This window comes from Gambusia affinis, linkage group LG04, assembly GCF_019740435.1.
Source record: "Gambusia affinis linkage group LG04, SWU_Gaff_1.0, whole genome shotgun sequence".
In the NCBI taxonomy this organism is placed as follows: domain Eukaryota; kingdom Metazoa; phylum Chordata; class Actinopteri; order Cyprinodontiformes; family Poeciliidae; genus Gambusia; species Gambusia affinis.
The window spans coordinates 3,973,095-3,986,971 of NC_057871.1; the positions used below are offsets into that span (position 1 = coordinate 3,973,095).

A 13,877-nucleotide genomic window follows, 5' to 3' on the forward strand; every position below is an offset into this window, starting at 1 on the left:
AACACAGGGAGAGATGGAATCCTAATAGTTTGAAGCAGTTAGTTTTTCTGATCAAAGCAGGCCAAACATATCTTTACCTAAGTGTTGCCAATAGCATGTGGGGTATCATTAGAATGTTTTCTGTAATTGACTTACTCAATTCAGTATATTTAAAATGACTAATAAGTAAGTAAAATAGCTAATAGTTTATTTAAGGTAAAAGTCTTATCTTAACGATCTGCCTTGCGCAGCAAGGCAGATCCCTAACCTGAGAGAAGAATATAAAGCATTCTAATATTATTGCATCGCCTTATGGCGATGCATTAACCTGAGGGCAATATGAAGGCTTTTATTTTGATGCATCGCCTTACGGCGATGCATTAACCTGAGGGCAATATGAAGGCTTTTATTTTGAAAAATTAACATAAGCTTCATATTAAATGCCCACACTAATCCAAAGCCTAACAGTGTTTGGGTTAAATTCCTTATTTACTGGCCTAAACAGCCAGTAGTTCTAAATGGAAGCTCTGTTTTAACTGAGTGTCAGTTAGAACTACAGATATGGTGTTCTGATAGTCCTATTTAATATCATTAGGTCAAAGACAAGACAGACTGGCTTGCTGCGCAAGCCAGTGCCATAACCTGAGAGGAAAAGATAATATAGGCAGAGATATTACGGCGCTGCACTCACCTGACAGAGATATTGGGGCTTTTATTGGGAAATTTCCATTAAGCTTTATTTAAAATTGACACATTAATCCTGTGTGTAACAATGGTTTGTTAAAATCTGTTATAAAATGCCCAAAACACAAGTAGTTCTAAAGGCCAGCTCATTCCAGAGTGTCCTCCCATGAATCAGCTGCTCTGGCCTCATGTGTTCCGTTGCTATGGTAATGGATCAGCTGCTAACTGTCAGTGTGTTTGAGACAGAAAGGGGGGAAAAAAATTCTATCTTTGTGAGACACCCAGCCAATTAATATGGAAAAAGCACTCCGAACAAACCTTTGCTGCTCAGGAACCGTAATACATATTCAAAACCGTTTGAAGCGTATAAGAGGGCTATTTGTCTTCTCCGATAGTACCGCAATTCATATTTTTACCTCATTCACAGTAATTGCAGTGATGAGACAAAATATTGTGCAGAAACTTTTCAGAAATACATGGAAGTGAATCAGGGAGAGCGTCAGTTACCCTGTCCCATAATTTTGCTCTGAAGCACCTTGACAGAAAACCGTAAATGCTAGAGAAATATCGAACACATTTTACCGGAGCAGGCATGCGTATCAATGTCATGACCGAGTTTGATACCAATCGGGCGATATTTGTGGGCGTGACAGCGATTTCAAAATCACTTTGGGGTCAAAAATCTGCTTAAATTCTCACTCTAAAAAAACGGCAGTTGGTGTCAGTTATGCTCTGCGTTTCGCAGTTGGAAATTTTGCTCGTTTTTCACTTTTTACTTCGCCATCGTAAGTCCGATTCCTTATAAAAATAATAGCACACCTGCCGGGAACGGGCCGCACGTTTTGATACCACTTTTGTGGGTGGGCTCGCAGCGGTGCGAGCCGCATTCCGGTTGACGGAAGAATAATAAATAATATACTAGAAAATTCCTGAAGAAATTTAACTGGGGCCTGCCAAAGTGTGCCCGTCGGTTTGGACCCAGCGTTCTGATGCTAAGAATTAGCATCAATGCTAAAGAAAGCTGCAATGTAATCAATAGCATGTGGAGAATCACAAGAATGTTAAGTAAGCTGGACATGCAACATTCAGTATGATAAAGTAAGTGTATTAGCTAAAATGAGCAAATATGCTAATATAAGCATAAATACTTTCAGTAGCATGTGGGGTATCATTAGAATGTTTACTGTCATTTACTTACTCCATTAAGTATACTAAACATGGCTAATAAGTCTGAAAAATAGAAAATAGCTTATTTAAGCTAAAAGGCTAATGCTAATGAACTGCCTTGCTGCGCAAGGCAGTTCCCTAACCTGGGATAAACAGATAATGCAGAATGATATCACTGCACGCGGTGCACTGTCCAGAGGGGCATTTTGAGGCTTTTATTTTGAAATTTGCAGTAAGCTTCATATTAAATGCCCACACTAATCCAATGTGTAAGAGTGCTTTGGATAAACCAGTCACATAAAGCCAAAAAGAGCAATTACATGATGTAAAAATTCCCAAGGCTTTTATTTTGAAATTTTTGTTAAGCTTCATTTGAAAGGGTCAAAGTCATCCCATGTGTAACAGTCATTGGATTAAATCAGTCATATAACGCTCAAAAAGCAATGACCTGATGTAAAATTTTCAAGGGCTTTTATTTTGAAATTTTCAGTAAGCTTCATTTCAAAGGGCCAAACTCATCCCATGTGTAACAGTGACAGGGTTAAATTAGTTATATACAGCCCATAGCAGCAAGTTTTTCTAAAGGCCAGCTCAGTCCTCCTCTGTTTTAACTGAACTACTAGTTCGAACTACAGTGATGCGTATTTGTAGTCCTCAGCTGCTCTCCCTGCTCTGGGTTCCGTTGCCATGGTAAATAATCCTCTCTGCCAGCTGTGAGTGAGACATCCAGGGGGAGACAATTCTCTGTTTGAGCCAGCCAGTTTGACTAAAAAGCATTGCAAAAACTGTTTCCCTGCTCGGGAACCGTAATACATATTCGAAAACCGTTTGAAGCATATGAGAGGGCTATTTGTCGCCTCACATAGTCCCGCCATTCATATCTCTACCTCACTCACAGTATTAACAGCGATGAGATAAAAAAGTGTGTGCCAAGGTCTGAAATTTATCAGAAATACATGGAAGTGAATCAGTGAGATCTGTCTGCTACCCTGGCGCATGACTTTGCTCTGAAGCACCTGGAGAGAAAACTGTAAGCGCTAGATAATTTTTGAAAACATTTGACCGGAGCAGGCACGCGTATCAATGTCATGACCAAGTTTGATACCAATCATGCAATATTTGTGAGCGTGAGGGCAAAGTTAAAAATGATTTGGGGTCAAAATGTCGCTCTGACTCTCACTCTAGAGGAGCAGCCTTCACACTCTGATTTTTCCAAAATCAAAAACTTTGGGTCGCTTAGAAAGAAGTTGTGGACAAACCATAATACATATTGACGCTTGTCTTCACTTTAAAAGAGATCACGGACGATCTACAAAATGAAGTTTGAATGGCGTTTCTACATAAAGTTATGATTTGACACAGAAAATCCTCAAAAATAGGGTATTTTCAGGATTTACTGGTTGCCTGCCCCTTGATTTGACGCAGACTTGCACCTGGTGAGCTCGTTAGTGATTTTGGGGTCGTTTTTGCTTTTACGCCGCCATGGTAACTCCAAATCCCACCAAAAGTAATAGCTCCAATGCCGGGTTCGAGCCGCACGTTTTGATACCACTTTTATGGGTGGGCTCGCAGCGGTACGAGCCGCATTAACGGTAACGGAAGAATAAGTTACTATAATAATAATAAAGAGACATTCTATTGGGTGTAGAACAATAGGTGCCTGACTTGCTTCGCAAGTCAGTCACTGCTCTCCTTATGCATTGCTATGGGCAGGCCCCAAATATAATATATAATAAATAAAGAGACATTCTATTGGGTGTAGAACAATAGGTGCCTGACTTGCTTCGCAAGTCAGTCACTGCTCTCCTTATGCATTGCTATGGGCAGGCCCCAATAATAATAAAGAGACATTCTATTGGGTGTAGAACAATAGGTGCCTGCCATGCAATGCATGGAGGCAGTGACTGACTTGCTTCGCAAGTCAGCCACTGCTCTGATCTGCTGTTTTGTGATATAGAAGTTAGATTTGTGGCAGGGTTTCTGCAGGTTTCACCAATTCAAATTTACAACCGTTTTAAGACTATTATGAATGAAATTTAAGATGCGTAACACAACAGAAATGTAAAAGAAAAAAAGTTGTATTTTAAATAGAAGCAGTGCTAAGCATTTTTGGACAGAATGCATGTAGCACCATATGAGTTGACAACAGATCCAGTGACAAAGACAAATTTATTGCCACCAACTTGACAATAAATATATATGTGTTCATGATAGAAGCAAAAACCTAGCCAGCTAATTAGCAATAATATGTTAGAAGTTAGTTAGCGAGTCTCCACTGATTGCAACTCAAACAATTGCCTGGCAGAAATGTCCCATGAGACAAATAAACTACACAAAATGAGAAAAAAACAGTCCTGCTATCACAAAGTTTAAGACCTGTGATTAGCATACTTACACTTTGTCTCATGGATTTAAGGCCTTACATTTACTAGGCCTCAAATTTAGACATGAATTTAACACTTTTTATGGACACCCTACAATGATTTCTACCCTGTGTAGAAATTTGTAGAATCTTTTTTCAACATCTATTGTTGAAATGTCATTTTTTTGACACATCTTCAAGATAAATATTCTCAAAGTAGGTTTCAAATAGTGCAAACTAGTAATAGGAATGTCATAGTAACCCACTAAATGTCCCAAAATGATATAGAAGTCATTTTTGTAATGCGTTTTTGCTAAATTACCAAAGAAAAGAAACTTCAGCTCACCTGAAAGCTTCATAAGCAGGTCAGTCGCCGTTTTGGTAGTGATGTCGGGGCTAAAAAGTGAGGCTGTGGTCGGACCACTTGGACTGGATCTCATCCCAACTCCAATACCAACTCCAGGTAGGTCTAGGGAGTTTGTACTGCTGCCGGGTCGGTCTCTGCAAATGCTGAACGGAGAGAGCACGGACAGATCCCTCTCCTGAGGCTCCTCCTTGACGTGGACATGGTTAGAAGATGCTTCGTTCAGAGGGGAGGTTTGCTGCTGGGCCTCGGCCTGCAGTGGCGATGCCTCGGCCGCTCTCAGGTCGTTGGTGCAGCCATCGCCTAGCAGGGATCCCTCGCCCTCCGTGTCGGTAGTGGGCTCTTCTTTCACCTTGACATCGGTGCGGGGGAAGTGCTGGTGGCAGCGCATATGAAGCTTCAGGCTGAAGTGTCGGGAGGAGGTAAAGGGACAAAGTTCACACTGAAATGTCTCGCCTCGATCCTGGTGCTGATGTACCTGGAAGAGGAAGACAGAATCAGGAAACAAGTTAATGGAAAGGAGCCGTTACTGCTCATTCAAACATCAAAACTCCACACTTTTCTTTCTGTACTCATTGCTTTTTCAGCAAATTTTGTTAACATGGCAGGATGGATGGAAGAAAGGATGGAATGATTGATGAATGGATGGATGAATAGACTGCTGGTATGATGGATGGATTGAAAAATTGATGGATTGATAGATATCCATCTAATGATTCATAGATTAATCCATCCAATAGATGGACAGATTAAATTATTGATTAATGGATGGATAAATGGGCAGATGGATGAATGAATGAATGAATGAATGAATGAATGAATGAATGAATGAATGAATGAATGAATGAATGAATGACAGCTAAATGGATAAATTGTTGGGTGGGCTGATTAATGAATGGATGAACAGAAAGATGGATGGATGGATGAGTGAACAGATTTATGGCTGATAGATAAATGAACAGATGGATGGATCTCTAAAAGGAATTTTATTTCTTCAAACATTTATAATTTGGCACCTTGAAATGAAAACACCAAGAAATAAGAAATCACTCAAAACTTCAGCAGGTAGGGAAAAATTAGAACAATCAACGACAGCCATCAGATATTATACTGGCAAACATATTTAAATAACTCTGGTGGCACCAATTTCAGAACATTTGAGATGTAAAAAAACAAAACAAAAACATAAGATCACCCAACCTTCATGTGAGACTTGAGATTGTCTTTGCGAGCACAGCGGAAGGGACACAGTGGACACTGATGGCTTTTCAAGCCTGTGTGAATGACCATGTGTCTCTTCCAGTAGCTCTTGCGTTTGATGACCAGACCACATACAGGACATTGGAAAGGTTTACCGCCATCCTCAGGAGAGCCTGAATGAAAGAGAAGAACACTGTTGGTGTTTGCAATTGACATGCAATTTTTATTACCGGACAAATGCTATTTTATTTTTGCAAAGACATTCTAGTAACCAGAAGTAGAACCAACAGGGTAAAGATGTATATCAGTCTTTAAAAACTGATTAATGGTTTTCTGAGAGTTTCTCAGATGTAGAAATTCTCAAAGATACTGAAAAACCAAACTGTTAATGAAATCAATTTGTGGAAAAGAAAATCCTATATTCTGAAATAATTGTTCTTAACAAAACCGCAAGTGGCACAATCACCCGTAACATTGCAGGAATTAAGTTTCTAGGAACATCTAATTAGTAATCCATAACTTTCTGTTTCCCCAGAGAAATAAATGTGACGTGTCACAGAGACCCATTTCTCTCTCAATCCCCTCTGGCCACAGGGCTGGATCAAGACCCAAGTTTATCTTACCACCACACAAACAGAGAAGGATGATAAGGGAGGTAAAAAAAAGTCATTTCCAAAAATCCTGAAGCAAAAAACATCAACTTGGGGTCACTAAGTACCACCAACAACCACATCTACAGGTTGTTTGGGTGTCCTACCATCACAAACTTTATGAAGAAGTATTTGCTAACTGGAGGAGAGATGAAGTTCACATCACAGGTCTTGATGCTCAATTCTGAAATTTTGCTCAGTGGTTCATGCTACTAATTAAATGCAACCACAATCAGACTTCTGTGTGAACGGTTTTCGATCCCAAAGCAACCTGCACCCATGTGCAGTAGAAGAACGTCACACAACTGTTTACCAAACTAATGGATGTTACCATTTATGGATCGATTTTAAAGTTGTTGATTGATGAGAGCTGACAGTATCGCCATAAGACCGAAGCAAGACATGGATTATCTTAGCACTGAGTTATTCTTTAAATTCACAGTTACAGCATCTGGTTTCGTCTGGTGATGAATTATGATGCATGTTTCACATCACTGACTTAAAAGACGAACAAAATGCGACATTTGTTCTGACTTGAAAAGTTTTCTACATGTAACAGATTTAGTACCACAAATGGAAGTGGCACAAATATATAACTTGATTTGTTTCACAACTTTGAAAATGATCATTCAGATGTAAATAATATTATTGTAATATTATGACTTTATTCTATTAAATAAAAAAAATCTTTGGCTGTATTTGCCGTAGAGTTGACCTGAATTCAAAGTCCAAATTAATATAAGCTGTAAAATACGCTTGTCAAACAAGATGGCGGTCTTGGGCGTGCTGACATCGCTCTGAACTATGCAATGGTGAAAAAAAAACAATCCAGATTTTCCAATAAGTTCATCAAAGACCCCTCTCCATGTTTGACCTCATGGAGTATTGTAGGAGAAAATTGAGAAGGGTACCAATAGTTGTGGTTTTGTTATTTCTAATCAAATTAAATAGGTATAATCCAATTAAAAGTGGGGTCTATCTCAAGGTCTAAGTGTGAGATCTTGCTGCTTCAATAAAAGGTGAATGTATGAGAGAGATTTTTACATTTCTTTATCAGTTGAGCCAATAAATGAGGCCGGCGCTGTATGTAATGAAGTAGGAGAATGCGTCTGTACACCTCATGATGGGATGCATCAAGGGAAATGCCAGCTAGAAGCAAATGGAACAATGAGAGAGAGAAAACTCAGGCATGTTTTAGTGTCTCGATTATTGTTGTTGGCTTCATATCCGGCATCCATTACTGTTTAATTGGTCTTATTAGAAAGAGGCATGATTGCATTACAAATTCTACAAGGGGCCTGTCAGGATGGCTTCATAAGTATTCCAGCGCCGTTTCTTGAAAAACATCTGGTAATCAGTGTTTGGTGAAATTACTGCGCTCAGCCATTCATTGACCTGAGGTGTAAAACCTCGAGACTGCCTATTTGCAACAATAAACCGCCATCTGCGGCCCAACCTCTCCCCGAGAGAGAATCAGGATGCAAAAAAAAAAAAAGGGAAAGAAGCCCTGTTTTCTTAGATTTGAGGTGACTGCAGCAGAAATAACACAGGAGGAGGAAAGTTTGGGAGTTTGGTCCTCAACATGTTTGGAACCGTAGCGTATCAGAGGAAGAAATGGTATGCTGTGACAAGGTTTTACAGTCAAACTGGCGAGGGATGACAGTAAAACAAGATACAAGAGTCGATAATCAAGGTCACATTTTTTCAGTCTGGCGACCAAACGACTACCTGCATTTTTACAGCGCTGCTCGACCTTGACGGCAGCCTGGGTTAGAGCAGGCCCACCCCCACCCCACCCCTACATCCTTTTTAGCATGCAGATCACAGAATATTACATCGATTGCTTCATCTGTCTGAAGTCAATTTGATCCAGCCATTTTAGGTTTGGCGGGGTTGCGACACAATCCCTCAAAAGTGCCCATCAATCTCTCTGAAAGCATTCGGTTCTCCCTTAAGACTACTTAGAGTCCCGAGTGAGATCCTTGTGTGCACCATTGTTTGGGTTATGTGTCTACATCTGAGTGTAAGCTTGCCAAGTATACTGCATGAGCAATACACACACACAGAGAAAGAAAGAGAGAAAGGGGAAGGGAAGAGAGGGCAGGGGGAAAAAAGTGTGCACGCATCTGTATCCAGTCAGTGGAAAGTATGATGTGTTTGGCCTTAAGTCTACTGTGCTGATGAGTGCAGAGGGCTCTGGTAAGAGGGGGGCTGCAGCCAGGAGGAGGCTGCTGAGATGGATATGGACTCCAGGGTGCCCCGCTGTGCCGAGCACACACTGACGACCCCCTTTTGGCAGCAGGCACATCCGAGCGCAAACGAACTGGTTTAGGGGAGGCAGCGAGGTCTCAGTCGGAACCCCCCGTTGCGCCCGCAGACCATTTCCCATACTGTAAGGTCAGCCAGGGCTGTTTTCTCTCGGTTGTGCTCTCTGCCCGGCTGACACTTGAAGCTGAGGCTACACTGCTACTGCGGCGCCGTTGAAGTGAGAGCAAAACTATGACAAAACACGAGAAAACATGTCAGAGAAGTTCAGAGCTGTGCTTTCTCTGGGAAACAGACGACAGTTTTAGTAGGAGTAAAAAAGATTGTCATCATCTTGAAGGTAAGGTCCATATTAGATGGAATCTATCATTAACAACACATTTAAATGTGTTAAATCAATGAATAAACATACTTAAGCAACTCAGACCAAATGACGCCGATTTGTGTTGCAAACACATTTCTTCTTACTGAATGTAATATTAATTATTCTTGACTTGAATCTGATAGAGATGGACCTAAAGATTAGGATGACAGCATTGGGACCTTCCAACTCAAAATCTTCTAGCTCATCCCCACAAATAAATGATTTTAAAAAACTGAGGAAAAATGCAAAAAATAAAATAAAACATTTTTTGCAAAACTTATTTGAATGATGTCTCTATCATTTCCTACCAAATTTCAAATTCCAATCAGTAATGGATTCAAGGTTTAACCCAAATAATTATGGGTTAAACTGTGGTTAGGTTGATATTGTGAATGATTGGAAGGTAGAAAATTCGCTATACCATAGAGACGATCTATAAGGTAGATTCTATCTATTGCTATTCTACGCTCTTCCACAGACTATCTGGAATAGTAATTCCCAAATATGGGGTCACATTTATGTAAATGCAGGGTCTTGAGATTCTCCTGAGACAATAACCTACATACTAAACATAGCTTTGAGAAAGCATGTGTGTCTTATAAATAGTTTAACAGACAATAAAAAAAATAAGACTTGAATAAATAAAAGCAACATATTGGTCAATATATTGGGTGCTGTTGCTGACTGTGTTTCCACTGAACCACTCTTTTACTGACTCAGTAGGAATGTTTGTCTTCTAAACCAAGAGTTGAGATCAAGGACCTCTTACACTTTTATTCTGTGGATCACAAGGCAGAGAGTTTGGAAATCAATGATCTCAATCATTTCAAAAAATAAATACGCTTTAAGCTACGCTATTATATCTCTGGTTGTGTGTTCAGCCTCCACCAGCTGGTAAATTAACATTTAGCCCGGTATATGGGGGATTTATTGTAGTACAGTTTGTCCATTTAACTCAGTATCAGCTTGGACTACAGGGACTGTAAATGAGGGTCAACTTACACTTTAAAGTATTTAAGTAAGTACACAAGGCTTTCGTTTGGAACAGTGTGACTGGTGTCTTTAATAAAATCAACACAGCAGGAAAACAAAGACAACTTCGTTCAGTACGTCACCATAAGAGTTTTAGTAATATAGACTGTGCAGTACTGAGTAAACTTACATAAACACTAGTTTTAGCTTCCACTGAAAAGTGTACTTGTGTAACAGAACTAAGATTTACAATTAGTGCTTTAGAGGTAACACATCTAACTTCTCAGTTGCATTGGCTAACACGGCTAGTGGGCTTGATGCTTAAATAACGCGCTGTGAAGCACTCGGAGATGTACAGTTCCATTTTCAAGCGTGGGACTCACGAGCTTCTTTGTGAAACTACTTCAATGAACACAACAGCCTCTCTATCATTTTGTATTTACTGCAGGCGTCTCCGCTCTGCTGCACACTTCACCAGCTATGGTAGAAAAAGCTAATGAGGTAGCACAGATTATCAGAATACTGGTGGAGCGGAGTAGTTCCTGACCCACATTTAGAGCATGGACATTGGTAAGTCAGAAACAGCCAGCAGACGTCCAAGTAAAAGCCAACAGGTCCCATATGTTTGTTAGCTGAACACAACGTGTCACTGGAACCTTTCAACATGAAAGAGGGCACCTTCACATTTGACAATTTCTCAATAAATGTGACTTATAATCTGAAGTGACATAGTCCAGAGAATACTGGACAGATCTTTCACCAATAGCATTGTCCTGGCGAACTGCCAGGTAGCCACTCCCCTCTGCTGCACCTTTCTGCTGCTCTTTTGAGGTTTTTCACCTATGTGCCTGGAAGGCTAAAAACTATGGTGACCATCATACAAAAATAAAGATGGATCAGCTAAATTGAAGGCTCTTTGAGTGAAAGTTTCATAGTAGAGACAATCCCTTTCAAGTGGGGAATCGCACAGTAAACCAAACTTTACAAAACTTGACAAGCATGCATAATATTATTTAACATTCAGATTACCTGCTTGGTTGTTTGGTTTGCCTCTGCCCTTCGGCGTAGACGGTAACAACAACTCTAAGCTTTTGTCGGGCGTAGTGGGCGTCGGTGCTTTCTGGTTCTTGTCCAGCAGGGGCTTCACGTCCTCTTGGAGGACTCCTACAGTCGACAAAGGGGAACCGTCCTTCTTCTCTGACAGTAGGTTTCCTGCCGCTCTGGCTGCCACCTCTTTGAGCAAGGCAGCAGAGGAGGTGGTAATTGACACGAGCGAGAGGAAGGAGCTCGCCGAGGTTTGGTTGTCCGACACTGTGCTGGCTGCCGATGAGCCTTGGGTCCTCTCGCTCACTTTCTTGGAAAGAGCGGCGAGGGTGGAGCTCGCCGACTGCGGGCTGAACGGAGAGTTGAAGGCATCAAAGCGCACCACATCATCTCCTCGACCACCCCCACCAAGCGCGGGCACTGCGGAAGAGGCAGAGGTGGATGAGGAAGAGGTTGTTGAGGAAGAAGCAACTGCATTCTTGTCTTGAAGCACGGCGTTAGCTGCCGCTTTTAACTTCTGGATTGCAGAATCTGGGGACAAGCTGGAGCCACAAGAGGGGGCCATTTGTCGGCTACGCCTGCCCACACAAAACCGCTTCCATTGGTGGGGGTGACAGAGTTAAAGGGGTCAAGGGGCTCTTGCTTTATGTTGGTGACTGAGGGTGCCAAGGAGGCTGGTGAAGCTGAGCCGCTGTTGTTGGCCAGTTTTCGAGCAAGAGCACTTAACTGTTGGGCATGGTGGGAAGATGGAGAAAGGGTCAAAGGTGGAGCTAGGGCGATCGGAGGGGACTCCCCGCCAGCATTTCCCCTAGATGACCGACCCAGGACCTCTCCACCATCAAGTTTCAGTGAGCCTGCCTCCAGGAGGCGGCGCAGGTTGCTGCTGAGTGGTTTCCCCAGGGCTCGAGATGCTGCCTCGCCATATAGCGACGACACGACAGAGGAAAGAGTGTCCTGGGCCGAGAATGTACTTCCATCCAGGCCAAGAAGTTCCAAAGAGGCACGATGGACGGGTGTCGGGCAACCCAGTGAGCTCTCGCCTCCACAGGTGTCATGATCCACGGAGCCGCCACCGATCCCGGACTGCTCCTCAGGAGAGGAACCTCTGTGCAGCAGGAGCTCGTCCTGCGTGTCGCCAAACGATGACGAGTCAGAGCGCGTGTCGGAGGCATTCCCATACCAGCCTTCCTCCTCCACCGCACCGTCATTGGGGCCCTCTTCTTCATCGCCGTCCACATCTGCAAAAAGACATAAAATGAAACCATTTCACCAGATGTAACAAGCAATTTGTTGGGAAAATAATTTACAACATGATAAGCATCTTTGAGTGCTTAGAAAATGAAATAAAATTAAATGCATTATTATTATTATTAATTGGGTTGGGTGATATGGCTTAAAATGTCTTTTAAGGCATGATTTTTTGATAATAGTTTATGCATTATTGGTGGAAGTGTAATGGATAATTAGTTATTTAAAATAAATTGCCTAAATTTAAATTTCTAGACTATTCAAAGTAAATTTTTTAAATTAATGTCACAGATTGTTTATGGATGTTTGTCTGTTTTGATTAGCATTGTTGGTGGTTTATATTTTGTTTTGTTTAATGGTATTTTCGCTTTGTAATATTTTGGGGGTTTTATTGTATGTACCTCACAGGCTGCCGTAACTAATGAGGGCAGGCCCTATAAAAGCTGGTAGAATCATTGTGCCAATGAATGACTTGAACTGTCAAGATGTTTGGCATAAAGAAAATAAATACTTAGTGTTCCCCAGTGAAAGCAGCAAGGTACGTTTTGTTTTGTTGTTTGTATTGTAAGTTTATGTTTTGTATTATAATATGTGTATATGTTTTAGATTTCACAGTGACTGAGGTAACTGTGTTGACTGTGATGATCATGGTGGATTTTCATCAGAGAAAATAAAACGCTAAATTCACTCGTCAAGACTGGCTGAGTAATTCAAGTGCTGGGGAGCTGCTACAGTAGGTATTTTGTGATGAATGGTACAAATGTACATAATTCCTCAACGTGTCCAAAAAACTTTCCTCAAAAATACAATTGAGACAAAAAGAAGTGGTTTTACTAATTCAGGGCGGTTGCACACCACACGTTTCAGATTGTTTTTTATACATCAAAAAATCATGCATTATTTTCATACCACTCCACAAATTACTATATGTTGTTTTGTATAACATTGAATGATACAATACAGTAAAGGTTGTGGTTTTCATGCAAGAAAATCTGCCAACATGATTTTTTTTTTTATTAAAACCAAACAAAATTTTGCCATTTAGAAACACAAACAAGTTAGTGATATAAAAGTATTCCAGATTGCACACTGGAGAATTTTTTTGTGTAATTGAGTTTTTTCAGTTTTTTTTTTTTTTTAAACACATTTTTCCCACCCTTGGTCAGGAAGAGCCTGGTAAAGGAGTTACCATGACAACGGGTCCTTCTGGGAGGCTAGACAGCGAAGATTAGGGTAATGGAGGTTACAGAACCAGATTAATATTCATGAGCCTGCAGATACCACCAGGGAGCCAATAAGGATAGGGTTAAGGTCACCAAGGGTCATTAATATACACTTCATGTATCAATATTCATAAGCAAAACATTACAGCTTGCCAGACAAGGGCGAACAAAGAAAAGTGAATATTCCTGATACATATTAACAAACCTCCATAAGAATAAGTCAAAAGCACCTAGTCTGGGTGAAGTGGGGTGTGAAATGAGGCCTTTTTATTATGGGTTACTGTACACAATCTCCCAAACATTAAACAGAAAACAATTTGCAGAGATTCATGAGGAAACTATAGCAAAAAAAAAA

The 13,877-nt window shown here is 40.9% G+C and overlaps 1 pseudogene; it reads right to left on the minus strand.

Moving 5' to 3' along the window:
- Positions 1–4,316: 4,316 nt before the first annotated feature.
- Positions 4,317–13,877, minus strand: part of LOC122829211 — a 39,515-nt pseudogene continuing 29,954 nt past the window's right edge.